General features: G+C 33.7%; 1 pseudogene across 1 annotated transcript; it reads right to left on the bottom strand.

Moving 5' to 3' along the window:
* Positions 1-9,628: 9,628 nt before the first annotated feature.
* On the bottom strand, positions 9,629-17,687 carry LOC143554622 (ubiquitin-activating enzyme E1 1-like; annotated as a pseudogene). The gene is made up of 7 exons (XR_013139052.1): positions 17,578-17,687; positions 16,362-16,714; positions 15,993-16,210; positions 13,479-14,273; positions 11,510-12,377; positions 10,991-11,423; positions 9,629-10,363 (listed from the first exon to the last, which is right to left on the bottom strand). The product of XR_013139052.1 is annotated as a ubiquitin-activating enzyme E1 1-like (transcript).
* Between the last annotated feature and the right edge of the window lie 1,132 nt (positions 17,688-18,819).

Genomic DNA, 18,819 nt, shown 5'->3' with positions numbered 1-18,819 from the left:
AATAATATTAATAAAGTAAGTATTTCTTCATGTTAAATAAATAGAATAAACTAAACTTATACAACTCGTACAGTTTCTTTGAGGTAACCTTGACCCAGAACACCGAGTAGGGTTCCCCATAACCAATTGTCAAGTAGTAATGGTGTAAGGAAAACAGCTGAATAACAGAATGGGGTGTCCCCGTTATTGTAGAATTCGACAACACCTTTTGACCAGTTATCAGACTCATCGTCTGGAATCGCCCATGTGTCTGAAGTATTTTGGTGAGTACTTATGTCTTTATGGCATATATTCATGGACTTGCGTGCGTTGCGGTCGGTTTTGATGTTTGTTTACGTCTTGGTCTTGCGTCTCGTAAGACGAAGAACCAGACTGACTCTTTCGACACCTCCATTTGTTAGCTATCCAACTTGATGTTTTATCAATTGGTTGAGAATTGTATCGGTTATCCATTTTTATTTGATTAGAGTTAGAGGTGATGAGGAAGTGGATGGAAGGGGATATGGATGGTGTGTGGTGAGTAATGTGGTTGTTATATATAGACAAAGTATAGTAGTAATGTGGATTCTAAAAACTATGTTTTTGAAAAGATTTTTTTCTCACAGCTTTGAAGATCTCAAACCGTCCACTTTGACCACCTACAATATGTTGCAACGAACTTTGTTTTGGACACGGACGGTTTCTTTGCGAAGCACATACGTGATAAATGTCGGGCAAGAAAAAACATGGTAAAAATACAGTGTGTCTCAATAAATAATTACAACCAAACTTTCTAAAAAACGCCATTTAGTAAACATTAAACCAATATTATACATCATGTAAAACAAGTACTTCTACATAATTTAACATGAAACGTAAATTCATCATTCAACCTAAACTTAACATAAAAGACAATAAAACATTAAAATGTAAACATAAAACATAATTGCATCACTCATTTTGGCCCCACGAGAAGTAGTCCCAAGAATCATCATAATCATTTCTGGATCATAAAATGGGTCGGGTTCAGATTCATAACCATCTGGTACTGCTTGTGTTGGGGGAGGGGAGGGGGAGTGTAGTGGTGGTTCGTATTACTTTCTGGGGTCGATTTCGTACCCTGCTGCCCAATCTGGCACTTCTTGTGTGGGATGAAGAGGAGGAGGTGAAGGAGGTGGATACTCATCTAACGGTGGTTGATTATCATTTTCACCATCTTGGTAAACATTAGGAGGGTTAACAGGTTCAATCAGATCAATAGCAGGTATTGTTGGGTGATTTGGAGGTACTTCCATATTGTTAGCTAGTACTTCAACCGGGGGATTATTTGGTCCGAAATATCGAAGGTTTTCTAACACATCCTCCAAAGGTGTACTAGGATCAGAGTACATTTTATATTTATGTGTTGAGGATGCTAGCAAATGTGAAGGGTAAATGTGTGTAAGAGGATGAAGCATATTTATACTTATCTAACAATAATATATATATATATATATATATATATATATATATATATATATATATATGAAATAAAACAAGTTTTTACTAATAAGTATAAATTAAATTAAATATGTAATAAATATAAAAGATAGAAGCACATCATTTTTGTATACTATAAATCAGTGTAGGCCCTTGAGGGTGGTTGGGTGGTCGACGGGCACAGGCCTGACACCTTGTTAGGCCCGAATTTTATTTTTTTTATAAAAAAATTATATGTATTTTTATTAAAAAAACAATGTATATTTAATGTTTAAACTCGGTTATATAACCACTAGCTTAGGCTAGTGGAAAATGGGTATTACTCCCAACCATAAGGGGTTATGGGTTCTAGTCTCATCTGAGACATGTTTAATCTTTTTTTATACAAAAGTTTTTTACACAACACAAATTATAACCAAGTAAACCCATATAAAAATTAAATTGTTTAAACCCAACAAAATACTCATTTTACTTCTTTTACTTAAGGCCCAGCAAATTTTTGTCTTCGGTCCAAAACTTTTTTTGCTTTCTTGGAGCCGGCCATACTATAAATACAAGGATGTATCTCCATCATCAAACACAATTAATATGTCACTTATTAGAGGAAAATGAAGAGGCAAACCAAATGCAAGGCAACACAATTCATCTTCTAGTTCTCATGTGGCGGCCGACAACATTCCTTCACCAATAGACAACCATGGTTGGCTTTTGCAGGACCGTCAGCAATGTTCTCGAAATGTTGTACAGTTTTTATATAATTGAGATGCCACATTTTGTAGGATTCATTATATGGATCTTACACCACTTGACCAAGATTTTTGGGGTACTCTCCTAGGGTTTCGTGGAAACTGTCATTTAGGGTCAATTGTTAGTAATATTCATAAATTTTATGCAAAGAATGTTGATGTGTATCAAATACTATCAATTTTTGTTTAATTCATTGTTATAGCATATGTTCGGGCCTGGACAAACAAACTAATGTTTTGGCGGACAGAAGAAATACGAAGAACGGCGTAGTCACCGGGCCATGATTGTTGGACAATACTCCCATGTGACTTTTCAAAACTGATTGTTGATAGGTCATATGATGTTCGACAGTATGGTGGCGGGACGAACGAACTATACCCTCCTTTGTGGGAGGTTGACACAGTACCATATTGTAATTAAATTTATTTTTTTTCTATACACCAAATATAAAACTTTTTCTCGGTTTTGGCAGGTATACATATATTTATCTATCGACGATGAAAATTGGTATCTTTTTAAAATTTGTATGGTGACACTAGAAGTTCATCTATTTGTACCTTATGAATGTCGCCCAAATACATGTGATTGTGACACTAGAAGTTCATCATGCATTCATCGATTATTTCACCGAATTTTTGTGGAATTTGAGTCATTCTTCATATGGTTTCTAGGACATATATCATATTGGAAACATTCAGGCATAGAAGAGGTCAATGAACTGACAGTGTCTGGGGAAATGGTGTGGCCTTATAACGGTGGTCATATTGGTCCAAATTCAGGTGTTGTGATTTGTATGTTATTGCGTAGGTTGGTTCAGTGTGGGTCATTGTCATGGGAAGAAGTAAATTTACAAGATGCATGTTTGAGGTTCAGACGTTTTATGGCGGACGAACTGTATGCTAGACGCAGTATGTAGTCATTTAATGTTGTTGTTGTTGTTGCTGCTGCTGTTGTTGTTGTTGTTCACTCCATCTATATGTACCCAACATTCCCTTTTTTGCACTTATCCACCTTTAACATCAATTTGTTGGAATGACAAATCGTGAACACAACATTCACCTACATTTTCATATTCACATCAATATTGAAGAGCCTAACCATCATAATCACCGCCCCCAAAATGTTCAACAACCAAGCTGTCACACGCCCAATCAACGACACAATCACCGTCGTCGTAGTATGCAACAACCATGTCATAACCAACCCATGCAACAACCAAACCATAACCAACCATTTCAACAACTAAACACTAACCCTCCACTTGAACAACCAAATCGTCAATTTGTTGAAGAAGATGATGGACTAGAAAGGCCTTTTGAAGGCTCCGATTTTGAAGAATATCTCGCTGAAATAGAATTTCAAGCTTATCGAGAGTTATTGGAAAGTCAAGAGTATAATTCAGAAACAGAAGACCACAGCTCTTAGGTTATTAAAGTATGTTTAGTTAGTGTTTAATTATGTTTAATTGTGGCTCACCATATGTGTAATATTATATGTTTGTAATGTTAATGTATTACAAACACAGCTCTTAGGTTATTATATGTGTAATATATCTCATGCTTTCTCTATAAACATACAAAATAAATAATGCAATCAAAACAGTACCTGGCAGTAGCACTATTCGAAAAATAATAAGTAATAAAAAGAAAAAATATATTTTTTAAAAATTAGTGTCTTTAATATTTTAAAAATCTTTCTTAATATTAAAACTTTTTACTTTTATAAACAGAGTAAGTTAGGAAAATAAGTATAAATAAAAAGAGAAAGGTAGTGTGTGGTCAAATCAGCCAGAAAGTACACTATTCACATTCGCCATTTGAAATGGCGAATGTCAGGATGACATCTTCCATTTTAAATGGCGGATGTTCATCAAGTATTAAAATTTAAAATTACACATGTAGTGTTATTAAAAAAAATCTTTTTAATATTAAATTTTTTATTTTTTATATAACGATATTTCAAAACTAATAAATAATAAAACGAAAAAACGTATTTAATCAAAATTACATATATTAGTGTTTAATGTTAAAAAACTTTATATTTTTTAACAAAAAGGTTATTTAGTAAATAAGTAATAATAAAAAGAAAAAGGTAGTGTGTGGTCAAATCAGCTAGAAAGTACACCATTCATATCCGTCATTTGAAATGGCGGATGTCAATATAACATCTTCCATTTCAAATGACGGATATCCATCAAAATATTAAAATTACACATGTTGGTGTTTAAAAATCTTTTTAATATTAAATTTTGTATTTTTTTAAATATTGATATTTAGAAAACTAATAAATAATATAAAGAAAAAACGTATTTTAAAAACATTATTTGTTAAACACACTTTTTATTTGTTAAATAAGGTTATTTAGAAAAAAGTTATTATATATTAGAAAATAAGTAATAATAAAAAGAAAAAGATAGTAAGTGGTCAAATCAGCCTGAAAAACATTATTCACATCCGTCATTTGAAATGACGGATGTCAAGTGACATGTTCCATTTCAAATTGCGGATGTCCATCAAAATATTAAAACATGTTGGTGTTTTTAATAAAAAAAATCTTTTTAATATTAAATTTTATATTTTTTTAAATAATGATATTTAAAAAACTAATAAATAATAAAAAGAAAAAACGTATTTTAAAAACGTTATTTGTTAATACACTTTTTATTTGTTAAATAATGTTATTTAAAAAAAACATTATTATATTAGAAAATAAGTAAATAATAAAAAGAAAAGGGACTGGTGTGATCAAATCAGCCAGAAAACTCTATTCACATCCGTCATTTGAAATGCCGGTTGTCAAGATGACATCTTCCATTTCAAATAGCGAACGTCCATCAAAATACACTTTTACATATAGAGGTAGCATACTTTGAAAATTGTAACATGCCAGTCAAACTGGCGGATCACCAAAATTGAAATCCGCCATTTCAAATGGCGGAACACGAATAAAATATTCGTGATCCGCCATTTCAAATGGCGGAACACCTGGTAGTCGTCCACCTCACCAGACAAGATCTGATAGGGCATACGTGTTTGTTGACATCCGCCATTGCAAATGACGGATCTCCTATCTTCCTAATACAATTTTTCTCTCTCCTAGAAAACATTTTATCCTTTTAACTTTTCCTATTTCAAAATTTTTTTCACAAAACTTCAGACCCTTCAAGATACAGTGAAAGTAGTACTTGTAAGTTGTAATGCTTGATCAATTGTTTCTAAAAATGCGGAATCAAGATGCTGAGATGTTAAAGAATCATAGTATAGATAGAGTCATAAGACATACAACTTAGTAAAGGCTAACACAGTAATTGTATTCAAATTAATAAATGTAGTTGTAGTTAACATGTTTAGTTAAGTCATACGAATTTCAAATGGCGAATCTCATATTTTTCTAATACAACTTTTCTCTCTTCTAAAAACCATTTTATCCTTTAACTTCTTTCTGTTTCAAAAAAATTTTCGTTGTTTTGTTTCTAACCATAACTGTTGGATTAAAGGATCCATTGAGTAAGTTTTTGGCTACCAGCGTACATAGTTACGCTTCCATCAATAGTGACATGTAATTTGAGAGAGAAAGATATATAGATACTAGAATTATTAAAAAGCCATCTGAAACGTATAAAGCAAAAATCAGATATGTTATAATCAGAAGTTGTCGTCCAAACCAGTTGCATGTGTCAAATGGTTTATATTTCTTTTCAACGGTGACAGTTGGTCCCAAATGCCTTTAGTAGATGATTGCTTGCTTGTTTGATAAGGAGTGTTTTGTTTTGTTTTGTACGCACCAGGAAAAAAGAAACACAGGGTGGGTGTTGAATAATTAATTAATTAATTGAGGGAGGATCATACCTTAATTATTCCCTCTCTTCCTCTCGCCTCTCTGACCTTTCGTTCGTTCACCCCCAAACCGGTTGGACCTTTGGTTTTATTATTGTAGATAGATAGATGGCTGAGTAGTAAAAACTTTCTTTTTTCACCCTTCAACTTTTCCTTTCCTTTGTTAAAAACATTTAAAACTTGTCACTACTTTTTACCTACACGGTCATACAAAACCGACTCATAACCAACAAAATCGAACCGATATAACCAAAAACAGATGGATCTGTATAGTGATTTTCTCAAAACCAACCCGGTATCATTAACAAAGTTTCCATACCCGTCTAAACTAAACCGAATTAATTATATGTATTTGAAGTATTATAGATCATGGATGTATTATGCTTAGAGGTGCCAAAATAAACCCCAAATGAGTTGTTTTGGGTCAACATGGATCATTTTTAAAATTAAAATGGGTCAGGATAGATGAAAGAATTTTTCAATTAGATTAAGATGGGTTGGAAGATTGTTAATGACTTTTGATTATGGGGTAGAATGAGTTTATTTGTGGGTTAGAATGGACTAAAAACAAGTTTCACCCTCTTTTATTTCAAAACAAAAACTCACGATATCGAACAACCGAAAAATTGAAACCTAAGAGAAACCGAAAATATCGAAACTGAACAAAGCGAAAAAAAACCCAAAATCGAATCGAAAAAAACGAACCTAAACCGAGACAAAACGTTTTTTTTTAATGAGCGAGGACGACGGAAAACATTTTAGTTGTTTTACTTTTTTTATTTTTAATTTATATTTTGAGTTATTTATTTTTTTATTAGTCTTTTTGAATTTTTTTGAAGAAGAGTTTAAAACCCTTTGTATTTTAACATTTGCATAATTTGCATAAGTAAAGATGAGTTAACTTAACACATCTTGACCGATATTCATCATAAACTATTTTTAAAAAAACTCATCCTAACTCATACCTATCCCGACCCAAACCTATTTTGATCCATCACCCAATCTAACCCAACTCATTCAATTTGCCACATCTAATTATACTAGTTTACCATATTTATCTTTTAAAGAATTTAGTATAAACTAAGAATTTTTAGAAACTAAAATTTATTGAAAACATCAAACCATAAACAACCCTACAAAACAATGATGTGTTTAGTCCACGTGCATTAGTAATCTAGCAGTTATTTACCTCATTAGTTTGTTGGTTTTACCTTAAAAGTGATATGTGTTTTCTTCTGCTTTTAAACACGACTCTTTTAACAAGTAAAAATCTTTATGGCTTGTTCGTTTCACATAATGGAATTAGAATTGGTATTTGCATAAGATTTAGAATTGGAAGAGATTTGATTTGGAATATGAACATTCCAATAGAAATTGGAATGGAAAGGAATTGAAATCCAATTTCATTTTTGATGTGTTCGTTTGACAAATGAATTGTAAACCACAAATGAATTAAAATCGGATTTTTTTAGCGAGGAAAAGGGCGGAAACATTTTACATTTTTTATATTTTTTGTTTTTTAAGTATATTTTGCGTCATGAATTTTTTATTATTTTTTTTGAATTTTTTTATGGGTTTTCTACTAAGATAAAAAACCTCACAAAAAAATATTCAAAAATAATAATAAAAATTTCATAACTCAAAATATAAATCAAAAACAAAAAAAAAAGTAAAAAAAACTAAAACGTTTTATTCGGTGTCCTCGTTAAAAAAAAAAGAAAAAAAAAAGATTCTAATGAATTTACTTGAATTCCTCTACGTTTTGGAAGGATTTGGAATCCCTTTATTTAAAGGAATTTGAAGAATGAATTTCAATTACAATTCTTTAACAACGAACACACCAAAATGAAATTGAGATTCCAATTCCAACGAAACGAACATGCCATTTCATAGGATTTTAATTCCAATTCTTTTTAATTTCCATGAATTCTGTGAAACGAACGCGTCCACGTAATTTTGCACGGGAAAATTCCATAATTTGTTAGAAATGTATATGCTCCAGACTAAAATAAGATTTCGATGGTTTGATGGCAAAAATCTTCTTTTTATAGTGTAACTAGATGTTACATTTTGAGCCTTAATCATATAAAAAAACAGAGAGAATGGCATTTAACTATTCATGTATGTTTAATTGTTTATCGAGTTTTCATGCATATTTAAAGTTCAATTCGCCCATTCAAATTTTGAATTATAATAAAAAACAATAAAAAAAAGTATTAAAAGTTAACATTAACTAGGATTAATTGAATGGTTTGGAAGTGATGATTAAAATTAGTATATGTTTAGAATCAAACCAATAAAAAATTCAGCTAAACCACTAAACTGGTTTAGTCGGAAAAATGTTCGAACTTATGAAATCAATTCAGCCTGGTTTATAAACTCGGTTTTTTTCCCTAATCGTGTCAGGTCTTAAACCGGTTTGTTCTCCGAGGGCAAACAACATATGGGTTGGGCCGGGTCGGCTTTTAAAAAAAAATCGCCCAAACCGGTTTGGGTGTTATCGGCTTGGTTTGTAGACCGGTTTACTGGTCGGGAACAAGTTTTTATGAACAACTCTACTCAGCATCACAAGTTTTAGTTTATAATTAGTTTTTAGGCCCTCCCCTGCTAATCTGATTTTCTTTTCCATACAATCAATCATCCATGCTTCCCCTCTTCCATGATCCATCTCTAGTTTTGTGACCACTCTTATTTATGGATTTTGGTTTTTAATCCAGAGGTATTCATTCACCAATTCTTCTTGTTTCAGTCCACCCCACCCTCCTTGAACCTCCGCCGTGTTTATCTCATATCATCACTAGTTTTCTTTAAATCCATCCATTGAGTTAACCTGAATCGGATTCAATCAATAATCATGGATGGATATGCACTTCAACGTTATCAAGCATATTATTTCGTACCAAAACACCACCCGTATAGTATATATAATGACCGTTATCACTCGATTAAATTAAATCAATCAATCAAACATGTGCTCAAAATACAATGCATTTCCAGTATAAAATTACTTGAAATTTATATCATAATTGATTTTTCAAAATTGGTAGCTTGAACAACACAAGACCGGTCATTATGCTACTATAATTCATTTGCTATAAAACAAAAACAGAAAAAATAAAATGAGGAGGCTCATTTTGAACTTGGATCATTCATAATATTATTTATTATCATCACAGCCTGTTAAAAGATGATGTATGTTGGAGAAGGATGAAGGTGTTTGAGAAACAAATGCTTTCTTTCTCCCATCATTTTCTCTCTCTAAACTATGGACCAATCAATTGAAGCAATCTCTTCATGTGTAAACAAGGCAAACTAGCACCATGTCAAGCATATGCGTTTCTTAGTGTGTTAATAAAAAGAAATAGATACTGCCCATCATGTTTATTGTGTCACGAACTTACAAGTCCTAACAATCCTAATCTTTTAGTTTTCCTAACACCAAATTTACATGGGTGGGGCAAAACAGTGGCCAAAGTTAAAACGTTGGAGGCTCAATCTTTCAAAATTTTCATTTTGAATCGAATGAGCTATTCGTCCTAAGTTCATCATACTAGAAAACCTATAACAAACACAACCAAACACCAAACTTAAAAAAGAAAACAAATGCATGAGACGTTAAACCATGTTTTTAAAACGTAACATCTTGGTTTAGTAGGGTCCAAACCCTAAAATGCATCAAATCCAACAACTCTCATGAGTAAGTAAAACACCACGAGACGATTCATCTACCTGAAGTATACCGAGACCTGAGGGATATCAACATCATTATCCTCTTCATCCTCGCAAGCAACCACCACATCAATATGGCGGCGATATGGTGGCACTTCTGCCTTAGCCACTTCTTTTGCCAAATTCACCATCTTTTTATCCATCCTATCCTTATGCCTCGGGAACATGCTGTTATAAAGCAAGCAGCTTCCATAAGATATGATGTAAGCATTCAGCCCTTTGCTTTTAAGCCACTGAAGAAGCTCTCTTAGAGTCGGGTTATCTCTAATGATCCAACGGTCCCAGACAGTCCAGCTCAGGTCTTGGTGTTTAATCACTTTTGGCGGGACTGGTTCAGCCATGGAGAATAGAGGAAGTGCCAGGTTGGCAAACGTGTTTCTGTAGTCTTCCACTTTGTGACCACCACTAAGGACCTTGTAAAGCTCCAGACAGACAAAACCGGTCGCCATGGCAGTGGCGGTTGCTATGGCAGGAATAATCCTTCCAGCGATGAATTTGGCCTTCAGCTTGTCGACTTCCGGGATACTGTAGTTTCTGGCTCTCATATTAGCAAGTCCGGCTATCAAGTCCATATGATAATTGGTGTCATCATCCTAAACATTCAAAATTAACAATTAGGTTCAGTACGCTTTTGGTTTTACCGTGGAGGCTTGAAACTTCTGGGACAGAGAATTTTGGCCAAAAATAATGAATTTGGGCCAAATCCTTCTTGTTATTCAATGATTAACTGATTATTATACATTTGGGCCTAAAACATTTGGGTTACACTATTTATAAAGTTGTTATAAATTAATTGATGTTCAACTTAAAAAATGCAAAATCCACAATTACAGTTCATTTCAGCTGGGTTTTTATAGAAACATATAAACAAACCTTCAGATTTTGTGTGGATTCGAATCCGATTAATTCGGTTTGGCATGGCTTTTTTCAGTTTTAATTGCATGCAAAATCAAAACCGGACCACAAACTCAGTTTTACAATAAACATAAAAACCAATTGTCATTTAAGGTTCAATTATTTCAGTTTGGTTTTTCATTTTCATGCACATCCCTAGCTTGAAGGGTTAAGACCCTGAGACGTTTTACAGGTCACCTCAGGCACGCTTTTTGATACCAAGATCAAATATGATTACAAAACTAATATCGTTTCAATAACAATCTAACTTACACATATTATATATATATATACATATATATATAGAAAGAGAGAGAGAGAGGAACCTTTTCAAACTGAATCGGGTTCATCCGGAAACCAGGCGGAAGGTTCTGGTAACACACATTTAACTTGTTGACCAGTTCATTGATCACAACAGAATCATCAATAGAAGCAGTTGACATACTAGTAGCTTTTTCATCCGTTACAATTTTAACATCCTTCTTGGGCTCAAAATCAGGAACCATCACATTACCAACAGCTTCAGCACACCTTGCAGAAGATTTGACCCACTCGGGAATCGGTATACCATAAGTTTCCGCTCTTAATATAGATGCTGCAATAACAAATCCAAGGTGACTTTGATCTTCAACTGAAAACTGCAACGGGCGCGGAAACCGTTTTGGAGCAGACCAAAACGGGGTCCCACTACTGTTCACAGAATCTTCAGGGAAAGTGAAAGTTAGCTGTTTCACACGGTTGGCAAAGTAGTCTTCAAACCTGATTACATACAGAAAAAAACAGTAACAACATGTTTTAAGTGTTAATTATGTAGTGATGTACTAATGTAAAGAGATAAACATTACTTTAAGCGGGCCCAAGTTATGCAGTCTTGAAATGATTCACACCGCTCCCTCTCGAGGCATTCAAGCACACGTTCTAAGTTATCCCTCACTTGTGCATCACCAGCTTTTTCCATTGCAGAAGCATATTCACTAGGATTTGACAGGTAAGCATTGGCTTCAGCTGGTGTCTTTTCAAGCAGACCTTCAAATTCTGACCGAGCCCAAGTCAAACAGTGGTCAATGTTGTGTGGGAATGAATGGACAGTACACATGGGTGCTTGTTTCTGGGGTGGGTCCCGTGAAGCACCATAATTTTCAGTCAAATGAGGGATGACCATCTGTGTGTTACACTTGGCCCCTAAGGTTCCCGACTCTAGAAGCGGTTTTTGAAAGTACAAACACCTCTGGTCAATATAAAGCCGTGCATTCACGTTATCGAGAGCATTGACCACAACACTAAGATTCTCCCAAAGGTGTCATCAAACACGTTTTCAGTATCTGGGTTAGCGCGATTTTGAAGTGCTTCGATTTTGAAACTAGGGTTGATCAAGGTGGCAGCGGTTGCGGCAACCGTTGACTTAGCCTGACCAATGTTCCAGTCTCGAAAGAGAAATTGTCTGCTAAGGTTGCTTTTTTCAATGACATCATCATCAGTGATTGTTAGTTTTCCTCCATTACCACAGGAAACACCCATTAATGCTAAATTTTTCAAAAACTCACAGCCGAGTGCACCTGATCCCACAGCAAAAACCTTGGCTTCCTCTAATTGTTTCTGAAGTTTAGCCCCAAAGACTGAGATCTGAGCATCATAACGGCTGTTCAAGGGCTTTAGGTCATTGGGATCCAAAGGCTCAACAGGAAGGGACTCTAGTGAGTCAAAATAGAAGAACTGTCCAACTATAAAAAGAAAAAGTGGGTCCCGTTAGATAAATTGCACACACTAATCATCATAATGTTGAACATGTAAAAGGGTGTTTAGATGTGTGTTTGAAAAGTGATTTAACTGATATTGAGTAACTGAATTAGAAAATTATGTGTAAGAAAACACGTTATAGAAAGTAATGTTTCAAGGTGCTGCTGCTTAAAGTTGCAATGATCATATAATCATGTGTACTGTGTTTGGCAATTTCCGATTATTTAAAACAATAATCAATAAGATGAACCAAAAAAACACAGTTTTTAGGCCTGCAAACAAACGTTCAGTGAACCGCTGGGCGAGAAGTTAGTTTATATTTGTTTATTTGAAAAACAAACTACAAGGACAACTTTTTTTGTTTATTTGAGTAAACAAACGATCTTAAACACATGTCTCATACTCTCATTCATTCATAACGTCCGTGAAAGTACGTTTATGTTCGTTCATTTGAACTCGTTTATGTTTGCATTCATTTACTTTTGTCAATATACTCATTTAAATTTTTAGGCACAATAGTTCATTCATCTATGTTCAGTTATGTTCATTTATTTATATGGGTTTTAGCTCATTTATGTCCGTTCATCTATGAACAGTTATGTTCATTCATTTAAATTCCTGAACATATGTTTATAATGTTAATGAACTAACATAAACAAACACGAACACATTCATTTTGTTAGCTAACAAACACAAACAAGAAAACCCAGTTCGCTTTGTTGTTCGTGTTCAATCGTTTAATCGATTAAAGTTAAACGAACAAACACAAGCATGATCCGTTCGTGTTCTTTTCAGTTTGTTTACAAAACTATCAGATTTATGAAAGAGACGGTTTATAAAATAAAAAGGTTTCAATTTATATTAAAAGAGGTATAATTATAATTTTTTTACACCCACAAAATAGAATTTGTTGCAGACACATAGAAATAGAAGTCTTAACAATAAGATGATCAGCAGTAAAAACACTAAAATAGCATTAATAAACTGATTATCGCAAGTTCAAATCTCAACATTCTGATAATCAATTTCAAATTGCAAATCCAAACACTCTCATAAAACAATATGTAGAGAACTAACCTGAAGTAGTGAATGGAACTTTCCAGAACAAGCCTTAACAACTTCCTGTCCAACAATGCCACCAAACATAGCAGCCATAGGGTTCAAAACAGCCCGTGCACCAAAAGCAAAGTTCCTAATAATTTTCTCATCAAGCTCATCAATCTTTCCATGTTTAAGTTCATTGTTCATATTAACAACCACAGAAAGAAACTTTTGAGCATCTTCTTCAGATCCAGCAACAGGATACCGTCCCAATTTAGACGCATACTTATCCAAAGCTTGAAACAAAAGATGCAAAAGTGGAGGTCGGTCAAATTTAGAGAAATCACTAAGAAGAAATTCACCTGGGTCTTTAATAGCTTCTTCCAATGGCTTAAATTTCAACACTTTTGGTTGTTTCAATTGAGTTACAATTCCACCCTTTGTATATTGACCATATTTTGTAGTGTCTTCTTCGATACTGAATGAAAATGGTTTTGCATTAATAACCTTTCTTGGTTTTCCATCATTTAGTTCTATCATTCCATGGACTTCTGAGAAGACAACTAGATCTCCATCTTGAAATTCAAGGCGTTCATCATCAACACATGTGACAAGTGGCGGATTGTCATTGCTTATAGATGCAATGATGCCTGTGTGTGGGTCCTCCCCGTCTACATCTGAGACGGTGAATTTGGAGCCAAAATCGCAAAACACGCTACCAAAAAGACCACGTACTTCGGATTTTATAAAAGCGATTGAAGGCTCGTGGTTATGGCAAAAGTTGTCAAATTCAATTGCTTTTTCCAAAGAGATGTCAGTGAACACTACAGCCTGCATCAATGAATTCAATGTTACGATGTAACTAGCAAGTGAAAAACATATGGCATAACTGAAAGAACAAATGTTTGTTTCACAATACACTTTTAACCACGGTTGTTTTATGTGATCTATATGTTTGTTTATGTTTTGTTCTAGAATCTGTACATAATATTTTAAATTTTAGATATTGCTCGGTATGTGTACCCATTACTCCTGAATTATAATTTGAGAAAGCCAAAACTGGCACATTACAATCTTTAGGTATCCCGAAGTGTTGGGTTATGTAGATACTGATAAGACGACTCATGATGTTTAGGGTAAACTGATAGTAACTGTAGCTCTAAACATGTAATTACTGAGATAATTTTTGAATCATTACTCATTTTCTCTTGTTCTTTAGTCGTGATGTTTAGGGTAAACTGATAGTAACTGTAGCTCTAAACATGTAATTACTGAGATAATTTTTGAATCATTACTCATTTTCTCTTGTTCTTTAGTCGACAGTTTGACACAAAGGAATGTTTTCATTGAACCATTTTAAATATCAAATATCTAACAAATGCTACAAGCTGAACTTACCAAATGCTACAAGCTAGCTAAGAGAGAAACCCACACCATTTAACTACAAAGCATCAGGTTAGGACTTAGGACAATAGATATAGAACGGATTAGGCCAATAGCGACAGAACGGATTAGGAAAATAGCAACACCTATAAGTAATCCAAATTTGCTGCATCTCCAAATGACCTTCCATGCAATAGTGGCCGTCTATAACCACCCCAAATATAATCAAAAGTATAACCATAATACTTCTAATCTTAGTTGGGGTGGCCACGAGTGTTCGCCATTGCACCGGATAGGTCTCATACTGGAAGGTCATTTGGAGATGCGGCAAATTGGATCCCATATGGGTGTTGTAATTGTCCTAATTTATTCTATTGATACTGTCCAAACATGTTTTAACACATGTTTTGTAGTTGAATGATCTAGACATCTCCTGAATAGTTTTGAGTATTTGGAAACTTTAGCATGTAGCATTTGTTCAACATTTGACTTCTAAAATAGCTCAATAAAAACAACACATTGTGTCAACTAAAAAACAGGAGAAACTAACTAATAGTTCGCAAATTATCTATTCATTATACTATATATTGAGAGCTACTAATGTTTCGCAAATTATCTATCAAAATATACTATATATTGAGAGCTACAGTTAGCCTAAACTTGTAAACATCATTAGTCATCTTAATGTATCAAAATCTGAACATCTGACCAGCACTTAAGGATACCCAAAGATTGATATGTATCTTTGGCTTTCTCAAAATATAATTCAACGAAATATCCAAATTTTAAAATATTACGTATAGATTCAAGAATGCCAACCAAACAAAATTGTCACATAAAACGGTTGTAAATAAAAATGCGCTTGTGAAAGAAAAAACAAAAGAAACTTAGAAGCCAACTAAACAATCATAAGACATGGCATTGCATCATAAATGTACAGCATGCTTCAAAGTGAATGTAAAAGAAACAAAGAATAAACATAAACAAAACAAAAATTTCCCAAAAAATGATCATAGATGATAAAATTGTGACTGTGAACAAAGAAAGACAAATTAAACATAGTAAAAAAACTAAAAATATCAGGCATGGCACTTTTGGATCATAAAATGCACAAGTTAAAAAATTACCAACATTTAAAACCAGCTAAAAAGCCACATACTGAATTACCTGAAACTCGGACAGCTGCGCAGTAGTTAATTCAGTTGTTAATGTCGAAATAACAACAGAATTGTTCAGTTCTTGCAATTTGGTAAGGGAAGCAAGAGCTCTGTTCTTTCCAAGATCATCTTCCGTGAAAATAAAATTGCTGGATAAATCCCACAACTCAACAACTCCCTCATCATGCAATGTCACAGACTTCACACCAGCAAGAATAAGATTTTTCGCTGCACATAGTGTATATAAACGTTTCAATACAACATAACACAGATAAGAAATTCAAGTAAAATATGATAAAAGAAACATTTAACAATAGAAACTTCTTGATAAGAACGTTATAAAAACTATCGAAACACATATGTGCAATCATAAACTCACCAATTTCAGCACCAAGTCCCTGCATCCCAGAGACGAGAACATTAGAAGCAAATAAACGCCTCATAGTTTCGCGACCATAAACTGCAAGCTGTCGGCTATGAAGATCCTCATCAATATCCGACTGGTTTGATTCACCAGCACCACCAATGGGCAGTTTCCCGTTAGTGGTACCGTTGGAGTTGTTGTTTCCTCCTCCCATGGTTGCAACAGTTGAAGAAGTGCCTGTGCTTGTGCTGGCGGTAGCGGCTGATGAAATCAAATTGTCAATCTTAGTCCTCTTGATCAAAGACTCATCTACTACTTCCTCTCCTCCAGCTGATCTCTTTCCAGGAAGCATAAAGTCCGATGGTAAACTGTTCAAACACAATTTCATTCAGTCAAATGCAACAAACACAAACCCTAACTAACTAAACAAAGTTGAATAAAAAACAATCAACAGAAACAAATCAATCTCATCTCATCTCCTTGTTTATAACTCATACAATTACAACTTCGAACAAACTCACTCATGCATCAACCCTAAAAACAGAAAAATATTCTGGATTGCAGTTAATGCGGAAAAATATCGGATATCGGTCAAGAACCGATATTTGAGATATCGGTACCGTGGTAAGATATCGGTGGGATATCGATAATTTTAATATCACGCAGAGTTTAAAAATATATAACAATTTAACCTTTTAAAAATATATAGCAATTCAGTATACTCTCCTACCACTACCATTAACAAATTAACCTTTTGAAACTTACAAAACACTAACAATCTTAGCAAGTAAGAATTGATTAAGACTTAAAACGCTGACATTAAACACTAAAAATTGACAATTAAGACTTAAAAACTGATATCGATAAAATCAGTGATATATCGGTCAAAAATAATACAATGTCGCTGATAATATCGAAACCGATATTTTGTCAAGGGACCGATAAGCGATATATCGGTGAGTGCATAAAATCCAAATGCACAATAACGATATAATCTCTTTCCATGAAGCATAAAGTCCGATGGGGAACAACAAAACACACACAAACCCTAATTGAACGAAAATCTGTCAACAGATACAAACTCTAACAAATATTATCATTTACAGTTCAAACCATAGCTACGTGATTTACGATCTGGATCGTTCGATCTGGTACATCGCGATTCCGATCATGCAAATGGCGTTTGGTTAAAACTGGACGAAATCGGAATGATTATTTATACTATTACTACCTCAATTCGAAGGACAAGAATGGAACCAAAATCGAGCTAGGGTTTGCGTCGCTTGATGAACGAAACGAAGGAGAAGCGTAGGATGAACGTGGAGGTGGGGTTAGGGTTTAGTTAAGTTTGGTTATATTAACATTTTACTCCCTCCATCTTCACTACTTTATATTTCCTTCCCAAACTTGTAAAGATACGTAAAAACATAACTTACACAGACCTCGAACTCAGTTTGTTTAACTTACACTATGCTCGAGCTTGGAACAGGCTCAGCTCGGCTCGGGTGTTTACCATTTCTTAAGTAGTATTTATATATTTATAATTATTTTTATATATTTTATTTTCAGCTGTACTTTTGTACATAACATAATATATATCTCATATGTCCCATTAAAAGTGTTCATATTCCCTTTTTTATTTGTCTCACTACAAATGTCTAATTTCAAAATTTATTAATCAATTTTTAAGTTTATACTTAAACACACACAACTAACATTAATAAACAATATTGATGAACTCAATTTCCAAGTGTATTATTGTCATTTGGTAAGCAAAAAAGAGTAATTATTCAATCCACCTTGAACTTTGTGTTTTTCAAACAATGACATTTTTAATGGAATGGAAGGAGTAATTTTTAGTTATTTTTTCATAACATTATATATATATTGATTTATATTTATTAACTATATATAAATACATATTATAAAAATTATATTAATGACAAGTTCGTTTAGACTCGCAAGCTGGATCAAGCTCGATAAGTAAAGTTTGAGCTCAGGCTCGTTTAAGCGAAGCTCGATCGAGTTTTTTCACGAGCCGATCTCGAGTAGCTCATGAGCAGCTCGGCTCGTTTGCACCCTACCATACATCATACTAGATCGATCCGAAACTAGCCTACCCATATCGTATCGAATTTTAGAGACTTAGAGAATCCAGGAGCATACCTCAAACCATGTGATTGTGGTTCAAACAATATCGGATTGTGTTCGCACATAATAGATTCACTCATGCATCAACCCTAAAACACATTAAAATTGCAAAAATATAATTTGAATATACAAAAATGAGAAAAAGTGTATTAAACCTAATTCTAATAGTGATACAACCTCAAACCATAACAATTTTAACGAAACCGAATTGATATGATATATGTATGACAAGTCATTTGAAGATGGTTAGGTTCTGTAGATAATAAGATCACAAATTTAGAATGTAGTTTGAAGAGTTGTGAAATTGAATGATGGTTGTCAT

This window comes from Bidens hawaiensis, unplaced genomic scaffold (assembly GCF_021521415.1).
Source record: "Bidens hawaiensis isolate Kalapana, Puna unplaced genomic scaffold, B.hawaiensis_p1.1 tig00017763_1, whole genome shotgun sequence".
Taxonomy (NCBI): Eukaryota; Viridiplantae; Streptophyta; class Magnoliopsida; order Asterales; family Asteraceae; genus Bidens; species Bidens hawaiensis.
Note: the sequence above shows the minus strand (reverse complement) of the source record. Positions and strands in the feature narration are given on the sequence as shown.